Below are 13,111 nucleotides of genomic sequence, written 5' to 3'. Positions count from 1 at the left end.
CTTTCAAATCAGGCCTTCTATCAATTGGATGGGAGAAATCTGCTTTACTCAGTTTACTGATTTAAATGTTAATCTCATTAAAAACACCCTCATAGAAATATCCAGAAAAATGTTTCATTGAATATCTGGGCACTCCATGGCCCAGTCTAGTTGACACATAAATTTAACCATCACATGCCTCTTCCCAGACTTATTTTATGTTAACCAAAACAAATAAATATGACAAAATAATAGAAAGGATTGAAGCTAAGTAGATACAAATTCATGGTTGAGAGCTGACAAGGCATTTTTATGTAAAAAAGACACTATGACAATGTTCCATGGGTGCATATGGTGAATATGAAACAGTAGACAGAATACTCTAGGATTTGTGAGGCTTTGTCTATCTTTTTGATCAATATAGTCTCAGAAGTTTAACATTAGAGAAGGTGATGGGTTGAAATCAAAGATACAGACTGCTTGAATTATAAAATTTCCATCTGATAAAAATTAAATGTCATGGGAATTTAATATTGAGGACAAATATTGTTATATACACGGTATAACTCATTAGTTTTTGTTTTTGTTTTTTTTTGTGGGACCCTCACCGTGGGCCGGGGAACGAACCAGCGCTGTAGAGGCTGCGGGCAGCCTCGCAACCCAGCGCTCAACCACTGCGCCACCAGGGGAGGCCCATAACTCATAAATTCTTAATTATAAGTAAATGAATTAATAATGTGTCCAGGGCAGGAAGTATTCGCTCTTTGTCTCTATATTGTTGTTGCTTTGTGTTTCTTTTTTATTATAGAGGTTACTTCCTTTGATATTGATGATCGTCAAGGAGAGCTACTTACTGCCTTTTAGCATACTCACAGGATACTCAGCTGAACTTTATTCTGTTATGGAGCACTAAATTTATTCTCAATTATCTAGTCAAATCATGTGAACATGTCTGGTTGCCAGGTATCCTAACTCTCCATTTTGCTACACTTCACTATCATCCAGACTCAAGCCTTCCATTCTGAAATTATCTTGAGCTGTTAAGGATTACATTTTTTAGGTTATTAAAAAGTTCAGAAAGATGTTTACTAAGGATTCAAACACAAGGCTGATAAATCTTTTGCCCCATTCAGTGATGTAGGCTAAAAATGTTCACTGACTTGTTAAAATTAAGGATTGCATCCATTTACTCATTTATTTAATAAAAAAATTCTCAAAATCTATTTTGTGCTAGAAAATTTTCAAGGCACTTGGGATATATTGGTAAGTCACCATACAAGATACCTGGCCAGTGAAGGTACTATTTCAATTCTAATCTGATACAGAAGCAAAGACAAAACTATTTTCTTTTTTTTTCCCACAAGGCAATTTACTAACCAGCATTATTTCTTCTAATGCTTCCTTTTGGCAGCTGCAAACTGTCCAGCCATTCTGCCCACATCTCTCTGTCCTTGAGGTGTCAGTTTGCAGCCCCCATCTTGGTCCTTTTATACCATTATCAGCCACTCCAAGGCTTGGAGGACTCTTGGAGTCTCTGCTGAAGTGGCTGGGCATGACATCATTTTTCTGATAACCCCCAAAGATCTTGGTCATGGAGCTGACTCCAGCACTGACCAGAGGAGCAGGTGCTGCTCTGTGGAGGCAGTGCCTGTGTAGAACCATGTCATAGTATGGAGTGAGTTCTTTATGCTTGGCCACCTTGACAGAGTCCACCCATTCAGGGACTGTGAGCTTCCCCAACATTTTCAGGAAGGCTGCAGAGCTCTGACAAACTCCTGCTGGTTCATGTCTTTATAAGAGCTCAAGGCATCCTGAGGCCTCCATGCTGCCAGTCAGGGAAAAGGCAACAAAGTTGTTGTTTAGGCCAGAGTGCTGGAATGTGTATATTCACCAATCCAACCACAGAGAATAAATTCACCTAGAAGAGCTAGTGAAAACAATCAATAACACTTAATATCTTTATTACCATTTCAGCGTTCCTAATGCCTTTCATTTTATTCTCACAAATTATGGTATATAATATATCCTTCCCAATACATATTTGAAATAACCACCAGAAGACAAATTGTGGACTTCCTATACCAAAGCATACATTTCTAACTGGAACATAAATTGATTGTACCCTGTACATTCCAAATGTTCTTGACCTTACCCACTTCAAAGAAGACATATTTCCACGTTGAGTAACTTAAATGAGAAGGAAAAAATAGAAATGTATTAAAAGAAAAAAATCCAAAGAAAATAAGTGATTTAAATAAAATATGTGGCTATGGTATGGGGTGCTATAAAGTTTTTATTGCCACTTACGAGGAAGACCAGCATAACTTATGCCTAATGCTGCCACTTATAAGTAATGTGGTCACTGCAAAGTCACTGTAATAAAAACTTCAAACATCACCACACATATTATATATGTATACATACACCAGGAATTTAGTAACTTTTCCAGCTGCCTCCACAGTGATAGACTTTATTTCTTAATGGAAAAATTCACTTGTAGCTCAGTATGTAACTGATTAAACAGAGAGCGCTGATCATTCTTTTAAATAGGGCTCAACAACTAATTCACTACATCTGACACTGAGTGTCCAACCACAATAAATACTTTGGATAAATCTTTCCTATCTTATGCATTGTTAAATAAGTCAATGGTTCCTACCATCCTGGTAAATAAAGATAAGGTTCACCTTAATTGAGTCATTTGAACTTGTTGACTAAACAATGCCAAGTGTAGGGTCATGGAAGATCAGAGTAACGAGCAGCCTTAGATCCCATGGAGTGATTTTTTAACTACATTTTAATAAGCCTGAGGGATGATAAATGGTTTGGAAAATTTTGATGAAATCAATGTAGCTTCAAGCACAACAGCTCTAGTTTTATCTGTTCTCTCTGTGGAGATCTAAATAAAATTTTATTTGAAAAAATACTTATGCAGGTAAAATGTACACACAAACACACACATATAAACCCACCAACCACAGAATTACTAATCAGGATCAATATTCCCATTCCTCATGGTAGAGAAAACAAGTCCCTGAAAAGATTAAATGATAAATTGATATTCACATAGCCATTTAGAGGCACAATTCAGACCAGTGCATTTAGTTTCCCTAACTCTCAGTCTATTGTTCATTCTATGGTATGTCAATAAATTATGTAAGTGTAATTAATATCATTTCTGATGTGGACAGTGTTGGAATTGGCCTCAATTCCAATGAGATGAACTATTTTAGTCATCATATAATAGGCTAGTGTCAACACATTATAGTCACTGCTCTTTCTCAGTAAAGAGGAAGGTATATGCTAATAAAGAAAACCTTCCAAACTATAGCAGATCTTAGAGGAAAACATGGCATCCCTAGGAGCAAACAGCTAACTGTAAAAAATGGCCCTACTTAAATAGGTTATTACCCATTTCTTCCAATTCCCTGATCCTACTCTGGCTTCAAGAAAAGTCCCATCATGGAACCCTAAAATCCCACATGTGCCACTTGTCAAGAGAAGAACATCTATTTTACACATTTACCTCTCTCTTGTACTTGATGGTTGAATCCCAACTGAGCTAAAACTATAGAGCCTGCTTCATCTTAGTTGACTAAGTATACTCAGAAGATATTGCATGTGGTTAGGGAAAAGATAATAGTTCTATACCTCACAGAAACCATTTCAGGGCCAAAAGACAGGAGTTGACTATAAAGGAGCAAGCATTTAACTCTGAAAAATGACATTTTCATAAATAGATATTAACTGTTAGTATTATACTACATCATTGTGAAAATACTACATCATTTTACATAAAAATGAGACATACTATATGAAAATACATTGATCAGGAAATTTAGAAATATATTTGAGCACAGGCTTTATTAAATCATGGTCAAATTCTAGTAGATTCTTCAATAAACACCTAGTTGTATGACTATGGTCAATGGATTCCAGGATGCAGAACACAGGCTAGGCTTTTTAAAGAAAGATCTGGGTTATTCACACTTGTGACTTATTTTCATTCTGTCTCATTCTCCACTTTGGCTGGAAAAGTTCCATTCATTGTTGCTATATCTGACAGTGACACTTGATTACCCTTATCTTTCCACTGGTATTACTCAACTTCCCAAATATCTGTTTAACCACACTCAAATTAAAAATCAGAATCTATTCTTCTTGTACAACTTCTATTTTATATGCTTAATCCAAAACTACATACTTTATGAATCATTCCTAATCTACTTTTATTCATTATCTACAAACCTATAATCTGGATTTAGGTGAACAAATGTCTACAATGTCATAGTTAACTGGCAGGAATCTACATAATTATTTAGATTGCAAAAATAGAATTCAAAAGTTACATCATAAGCAGTTGATTATGGGTCTTCCTTTTATATAAAGTTAGTTGTTCAATCTTCATGAAATCCAGTTGCTTCTTTCTACAACAAGGAATAAGCATGAAGTACACATTGACGACATAAAAAATTGTGGAAGGTTTTTGATAAATTTGTAAACAATAGAACTACATATTATAAAAGGGGATTAGGGTAGTGGAGGCTTTGCCCAGCTGCCTTATCTTTACAAGTGAAAGAGAAAACTGCACTTTTTAAAAGAAATTCCCCACATATACTCATCAGAAGTATATCCTGGAATTGACAGTTGGGTTAAGTCTCATTTTGTTTGTTTTGTGTAGAGGGAACACTAACAGAATCTTTACATTAATATACTAAAATCTTACCAACTGAAAGATTTTTCTTTGAACATCTAAGACTTGAAATAAAAAGGTGAGTGAGATTAACAAACATAATCACAATGTTGAAGAATACTGCAGAATTGACCAAATACAGCAAAACTCATCACTATTCTGATGGGAATATGAAATTCATCAAGCTAACAGAAAAATATTGGCCTGTATTAGTAACTGCATGAATGGAAACCTTGGCTCTGAAAGCGGCTGGTTCAATATGCAAGTTGGAAAGAGTGTGCACACAGGACACTTCATCACCCATACAATAGGCTGTAAATTATTTGCATGACATCTTCTTTGCATTAGATGCCATGGGCCTGTAACAGGTTAGTGTAATATATAGACCATTTAAGTGACAATAGTCATAAGTTACAGATGGAAAGCTCTATTTTGACCAGCCATTGTGTTCCCTCTTTGCCCAATTTTCAATATGAAAAATCACCACTGAATATCAGAAATGGCTTCTTGGAACATCAGCTCTGATCTACAAGATTTGTCATGTTACAGCTCATCCGTTTCAAGAGTACTTCATTCATTTGTTCTGTGTTACCAAGACTGAGATTTCACTGAATAATTGATGAAAAGAGAAAACTATGAGCTACCTTGCACTCCATCATTATGGTTTAGATATTACCTTTGTGAAAACTAAATACAGTATTAGCCAATGGGTACACTACATAAATGAAGTGAGAGACAATTTATCAAAAGTTCTGTCTACAAACCTACTAATGTCTTAGGATCAAGGCACTAAACTTTCTGCTCAGACCATTGCAGCAGCTTTTAGCTACACTAATACTAGGAAAGGAAATGAATCTTCAAAGTGGCATGTGTGTGTGTGTATGTGTGTGTGTATGTGTGGTGTATTTGAGAGTGAGACTATCATCAGATTCCTTTACAATGTTTCTGATCTTAGTTGAGAAAAAATATGGGATTTGAGAAAAATTACAAAATATAAAAGAGCATTTATTGGATTATATTATCAAACTATAAATGGAGCCACACTTTAAACAGTCTTATCAATTTTATAAAGTAACTAATATATAGCAATTGTGATACCACCAACACCCCCATTCTAGACTGGTAATTTTCAAAATTATTCTTAATCTTTCTGTATATGGATTAACTCAAGATGTTCAAGAGTATATTTTAACTTCTTTTTACTTGAGATACGACCAAAAGGTGAGACTCGTCAGGAGTTACTAGCACAATGATTACCCTTTGTAAGTGGGAAATCCATATACCTAGATGGGCAAGAGAATGGTTATGCTTAGGAAGGCTGGCTAAAAAAAGGAAGCAGAAATAGTTCCTAAATGGTAAAATAATCAGACCAGATTCAGAATCCAAGATTAAAGGAGTTAAAAAAAAGAAATCAGCATTAATGAGTAACTTTGAACTTTAATCTTAGTCAGAGATGATTTGTTTTCTGTCTTATTTTATACATCCTAATGGATATTAAAATCCTTAAACCCATAACTGGCAATAAATTCCAGAAAGAAGTCATATCAATTTAGTTGAACTCTGCCCCACATAAAAACTGAGGCAGATGTGCTAAAAATACCTCAGTTTCAAGTAAATGTATATTAAATACCACCTTTCCTCTATCCCCACTACTGCTTTGGCTGATATATTGTGATTTGGCGTTAACTTCCCTCCTCTCTCTCCTATATTGTATTCCTACTAAGGTATTCAGGACAAATAGAAAATGTATCCTCTGAATTCAAGGACTTTAAGATCAAGATGAAGAAAAACAGTACAGGAAAATGAAACCTGTAAGAGACGACTAAGAAATTACACAAGGTCAAGTAAAATAAACGTACATAAGAACTAATTTACAAAAGGAGTGACTAGAGACACCTTTTGAATATTTTATAAAAGGTTTGAAATCATGAATTTCTGAATTTTTTTTCAAATATATTAAATACAAATTTCTCTGTGCAGTGTCAATATATGTAGTATAAATACATATCATAATTTTAAATATTATACTGGTAAAATAAATAATCCATGTAACTATGAGTTCTTGGTACATCAAAACATTTTTGTTATTTATGATTAGGGAAGTTCAAAAAATGAATTTTGTGCAGGAGGAAATAAGCAAGAGTTAAGAGATAAAAATAAAGTATATAAAGACAGCTTATTAACAATATCTGCAAATCATATATCTAATAAGGGGTCAATATCTAAAATATGGAAAGAAACTATATGATTCAATAGCAAAATAAATAAATAATGGAATTAAAAATGGACCCCCATAAACATTTCTCTAAGGGAAATTTTCAAATGACCAATAGGTACCTAAAAATGTGTTTAATGTCACTAAATAATAGAGAAATGCAAATCAAAACTTCAATGAGCTGTCACATCAAACATGTTAGAAAGGCTATCAGTCAAGGCAAAAGAAAACAAATGCAGAAGGTGCCATGAGAAAAGAAAATCCTTGTTCACTGCTGCTGCGATTGCAGGTTGGATGTGGAAAACTAGTATGGAGACTCCTTTCAAGTCATTAAAATAGAACTAACATATAATTCAGCAATTCCTCTTCTGGGTATTTAACCATAGGAAACAAAATGAATGTGTTGGAGAGAGAGGTGTGCGTACATGTTTGCTGCAGACATGGAAACAAGCTAAGTATCTGTGGACAGAATAATGGAGATATATCATAAAATTAAGGAAATTATGCAATTTGCAACAGCATGGATAACACTGATGAACCGTGAGGACATTATGCTAAATAAAATAAGTAAGACTGGGAAAGTCACATACTATAAGATCTCACTTATATTGAAAATCTAAAAACCATGCAAACAAACTCATAGACAACCAGATTAGATTTGAGGTTACCAGAGTCAGGGGCTGGGGGAATTGAGTAAAGGAAGTCAAAAGTTACAGACTTTTGGATATAAGATAAACAGGTACTGGGAATATAATATACAACATGATGACTGTAGTTAACAATGCTATATGTTATATTTAAAAGTTCCTAAGAGCAAATCCTGAAAGCTTTTAAGGAAAAACAGTTTTTGGTTAATTATATGGGGTGATGGATGTCAATCAAACTTTTGGTCATCATTTTACAATATGTGTGTATTTTAAGACATTATGTAGTACATGTTAAACTTACCAAGTGTCCTATTCCAATTATATCTCAATAAAACTGGAAAAAATAAAATGAATTGTCCTCCAGAATGGTAAAAAATATTACGAGGTCATCCAATTACTCAGAAATATCACCTCCACTTAACAGTACACATAGCCAGGATTATTTTTGCCTCATGCTATATTTTGTAAACTTTCATCTATCAACACAAATCATAACATACCAGCCTAATCAGTTCAAGCTAGGTTCACTTTCACTGCCAGTTACCTGGAAGTTGAGGTATACTACCAAGATGATCTGTATTGCATTGTCACTATCATCTTCTTCAATGACAAGGATTAGCTTCCCCTTGAGGTTACTGACCTGCAGTTACCAAAGTATTCTAACAGGAGAGTCACATCACAAAAATACATCAGGCTACTAAACAAATATAATCATTTTCAACTGAGTTCAACAACCACAGGTTTTGCCAAAGTTGAATTATACCCTACTTTTCCCATTTGAAATCCAAAGTAGCTACATGCATCTACCAGATTAAGGGACTTCATTTATTTTTGTTTTCTGTCCTTTTGTCACAGAGACAATGAGACTTCTTAACTGATACATAATATCAGCTTATTTGTCTAAATATTATTACATTCAAAATTCTGCATTCAGTTATTATTCAGAGACTGGATTGAACAGGTTTAACAATTTTAAATATAGTAGTTCCTTATGTTATTGCATACAAACATATGCACATGTTTATGTGTCTATGTATAGTATATGTAGCTTTTCTCACAGCCATAATGATAAGTTTATCACAATATCACCTAAGCATTCAAACAGCAATTTCCAAATCAGTGTTAATGTACTCTTATATAATTACTAAACAAGATAATTTTAGAAAGGAGGTATACAAATGTAACGAAATGTCTTTATTGCGAATGTGCAAAAGAACTGTAAGTGATACTTTTAGAAAATTCATTCTCTGTGACTGTTTATCTGTGCATGTACGTGTGTGCACGCATGCATGTGAAATGAAGATGTCAGCGAGATCTAACATCTAATCTGAACACCCAAGGCCAGTTTGCAACCAATCAATCAATTCTGACCTTCAGATCAGGCCTAAATTTTTCCATTCCTTTCATCTCATCTGAAAAATACCAAGAGAAAAGTAGGTCCACAGGGGAGAGGAAGACAGTGTGTCTGCAAAGAACTATCTCTTTGTAGTTTTGAAAGGAGAAGTGTCCATGTAACAAATTGCTACTGCTAAAGCCCATCAATTCAAAACAAGCATTTTGAAAACTTGCCAAGATGACACAAATGACCCATATGGACAGAGACCTGGAGAAAGCAAGAACAGATAATATCACATACATTATTGCTGCAGTCCGGTTTCATTGGATGCGAGAGCTCACTCCCTTCCTAACGGCTGGAATAAAACTACTTCTTTAAAAAAAAAAAAAAATACTTCCTTGCTCACAGGTTTACCACCGCAGCCAGAGAGCACAGGACCAGGGAATAAGGCAAGTGAAAATTTTGTAGTAGAATTTATGAAACATTCCAGTTGCTTAGGTGATAGCTACATTTCATCTGACCAATTTTACCTTTACTAAAAATAAACTTCTTTTGAATCCCCAGATTGCTCTAGATTGCTTTGATCTCTCATTTGGTAAAAAGCACAGTATGAACTCTTGGTTTGGTCAGTGTTGCCGTGGCCCGCTGGGTTGGTTAATACATTATGGCTTTGGAAATTAAATTATGTTTTGGAGAGTTAGTAAAGGATAATAACTATAATACTGCAATAATAACAATTCAACTTGCATTGGGTGTGTAAAGGGTGGGAAACTAGAAACTAGGTGACTACTCATTCTCTTCTGGTGATAGCGTATTTCAGGTGAGAAAATAATAAATTGGAAATAATTGGCAATGCTTCTCCAATAATTCATACATAAGGGAAGAAGGCTCTGTATACAAGTAAGGAAGAAGGCACTATACACAATTCTATGGGAATGAAGATATTTAAACAGAAGAAAATGCCCACTGCTGGTAAAGTTGATGTTGCCCAAGGGATATCTTGCATAGACCTACCTAACTGATAATTTTCTATCTGCATATATCTGTATTTTAAGTTATTTAGAACACTATATCAAGCAATAAATTTTGATGCAATCTTAATATATTTGCATTCTTATCCATTGCATTGTCTACAAAGGAGCCAATTTTTTAAACTGTATTTTTAGACAAAATTCAACTAAATTTAATTCAGTAATTCTTTTTCTACCATATTGTGTATTTTCAATTTTATGTTTGTACAAATATGTAGAAGTTATGATTCCTTTGCTAGAATATAGTCAAGAATAACTGGCATATAACTAGAATATAAGTTCTTTGAGGGATAGGAACAAGGTCTTACTTATTCATACCTTTATCCTAATTGTATAAATAGAAGATTGAAGCAATCAAGGTGCTTAATAAACCAATGTTAAATAAATCAAAGAAGATGTAGACGTGCCCTAGTGTGAAAAACAGCAGATCATTGGTAATTAGGTAGTAGAATACATAGGATAGGAAAAAGGCAAAGAAAATGAAAGGGTATAATTAAGGTCAAAGAAGGTTACAGCAATAGAAGTCTCTAAGTTTAGGATCTGGCATATTCCTAGAATATCAGACTGAGTTGCTAATTTCATCTGATATCTCCAATGAGCTCAGTAAATAGCCTGAGGCTATGGTTTTTACATTCTCACTAAAACAAAATTGTTCATATGTACCCCTTAAAAACATTTCCATTATTTCCTCTCTGTTCCTGTTTAGGATCAAGAAGTGATAGAGTGGCATGAAAAGAGAGATTATGAGCATGTCTGGAGATTGTTTGGGTCTATCCAATATTGGAAAACCAATTTTCTTTCTGTGGCACTTCAGAAAAAGCCTAGAATATGGGAAGATGGACATTTTCTTTTCTTTTTGGCCTCTTCCAAACACCTTTCTGAAAAGCTGTCAACCTTACCATAAGACATACGCCTAGCAAGCAATGAGTACCTGATCTTCCATGGCAAGCTTCCAAAAGTTACTGTCTTGGCCAGCATGTTTAGCATACCATATATTAGCAATATATATTCAAATCTGCTATAATCATGCTTTTGGAGTTTAAAAGATCACATAAGAAACTGAACAAATTTATACAATATCAAGCATGAGAGAAAATCATTGCTGGTCAATTTCCTGTCTTTCGTGGTAACACCACATCTCTCAAGATCTCTGTCCACCACAAAGATGTTGAACCTTGGTTGCCATGCAGACTTGAAAGAATCTGGCACTAACCTCTGAGAAGAAATAAACAAGTGCCTTGCTGCCACCAAAGTCCAACAGAGTTAATTACAACCATCATCCATGTGACCCATCACAGTACTGATTACTGCCTTTTCCTCCATAGCAATAAAAAGGTGAAAAGTCAAGGTCGTGGTTTCTTCTTTTATGCACAAAATAGCCTTTTGTTTTCTTAAATATCTTAGCCAAAAGTTAAGAATCTCTTCCCAGAACCTGACCTTATGGCTCACATGTATGTGGTTCTCAGTTGAAATAGTACAAAGGCAAAGGTTGGCATTCTCATTATGAGAGAGAGTGCACCTTTCAGTAAATAATGACACACCTTTACCTCAAATGGAACAACCAAAGGGAAATAAAGATTAACATTTACTGAGCCTCTGCAGTGTACCAATGTCTTAGATGCTGTTTTCTCTTAAATTCTCCCTATCACATATCCATTATTTCTATTTTATAATAAAATTGATGGTTGGTTAGAGACTTACAAGAATTATAAACAAGACATTGAAGAAATTAGAAGTTACAAGATTAGAAGAGTGGATCAATGGCATCTTTAATTTAATTGAGGAAATATTCAAGAGAATAGTAGCTATGTTTGGCAACTATTAAATACAGAGAATATCCCTTATTCAATTTGAAAGGAAGTTGAACTCAGACAAAACAGTTACTATCAAACAATATAAGAGAAATACTATATATACAAAAAAATACACACACACAAAAATAAAGGTATAGACCTCCCTAGTGGCACAGGTGGTTGAGCACAGTGCTGTGAGGTTGTCAGCAGCCTCCACAGGGTCAGTTCAATCCCATCTGGCCACGGAGAAATCCACATGGCGCGGCAGACTTCTCCTTTCTCACCCACTGCTCCCCTCAGCAGTGTTTTTGGTCTGTCTGCCTGTTCAGCTCCACACTCAGTCTCTGGTGAATTCTCTCATACTCCCACACATCTGGCCTGTACTCCAGTTCTTGTATGCATAAATAAATATATCTCAAAAAATAAAATAAAATAAAGGTTTGGAGATGAGGAAGAATAAATTAAAATATAAATGAGGCCAAATGAGTGGTAGCTTTTATCATAGCAGATTAAGGGTGCTTAAATGAAGAGATAAGTTACAAAGAGAAAGTTTAATAATGTATTGAGAATAACTGGTTGTGAGGTATAAGGAGGGATATGGGCTTTGGAACAAGACTAAACAAAGTTTGAATCTCAAACATTATCTCTTAATACTTGTATATGCTTGAGAAAAAAATCACTTACCTGGTTGCTGTGAGAAGTAAATTGCATGCTACACAGGTTCATGTTAAATAGTTACTGGAATTTACCCATGTGCTTTATTCTGAACTTGATGATATACATGAACTTAGCCTTCATGCACGAGTCTCTAATTAAGACTTACCTGACTCAACTACAACTCAACTCACTTTTGAATGTGTTCCCTAGAAGGCAAAAGACCCACTTAGTATTTGCTAGGTAATATGGTAAATAAAATTTTGGTTAATCTTCATGATAACTTTGAGTATTGTTCTTCATTTTATAGATGAGGAAACTTAACAGCTGAGAACAATGAAGGTCAAATAGTAACTACTGACTCTGAGTTAAGTGTGAAGCCAGGCCCAGTTTACTGCAAAGCCACTAACTCTTTTTTTTCTAACATTTTATTTGAATTTTATTTTTTATATTCCCCATACAATTACAACCCCCTTATTTTGACTCCAAGCCCTCCTTTCCCCGCCCCCCGCCCCCATAGAGTGTCTCTGGTTCATAGTTGTTTGTTGATTTTGCTATTTTCTTTCTTGTAGTTATTCTTTTCCCTGGTCCCTTATTTAAGTTTTCTAGATTCCTGCCATGAGTGAGACCATCCGGTATTATTCTTTTACTTTCTGGCTTATTTTGCTGAGCATGATCCCTTCCAGTTCCATCCATGTTGCTACAAATTGCATGTGTTTATCTATTTTGAACGCTGAGTACTATTCCATGGTGTATATGTACC

General features: G+C 34.8%; 1 pseudogene; it reads right to left on the bottom strand.

Annotated features, from left to right (window-relative positions):
• Positions 1–1,370: 1,370 nt before the first annotated feature.
• LOC119246466 (40S ribosomal protein S19-like) lies at positions 1,371–10,879 on the bottom strand (annotated as a pseudogene).
• Between the last annotated feature and the right edge of the window lie 2,232 nt (positions 10,880–13,111).

The sequence above is a fragment of the Talpa occidentalis genome, unplaced genomic scaffold (assembly GCF_014898055.3).
Source record: "Talpa occidentalis isolate TD23 unplaced genomic scaffold, MPIMG_talOcc4v2.1 talOcc4.15, whole genome shotgun sequence".
Taxonomy (NCBI): Eukaryota; Metazoa; Chordata; class Mammalia; order Eulipotyphla; family Talpidae; genus Talpa; species Talpa occidentalis.
This window is presented reverse-complemented; position numbering and strand designations above follow the sequence as displayed.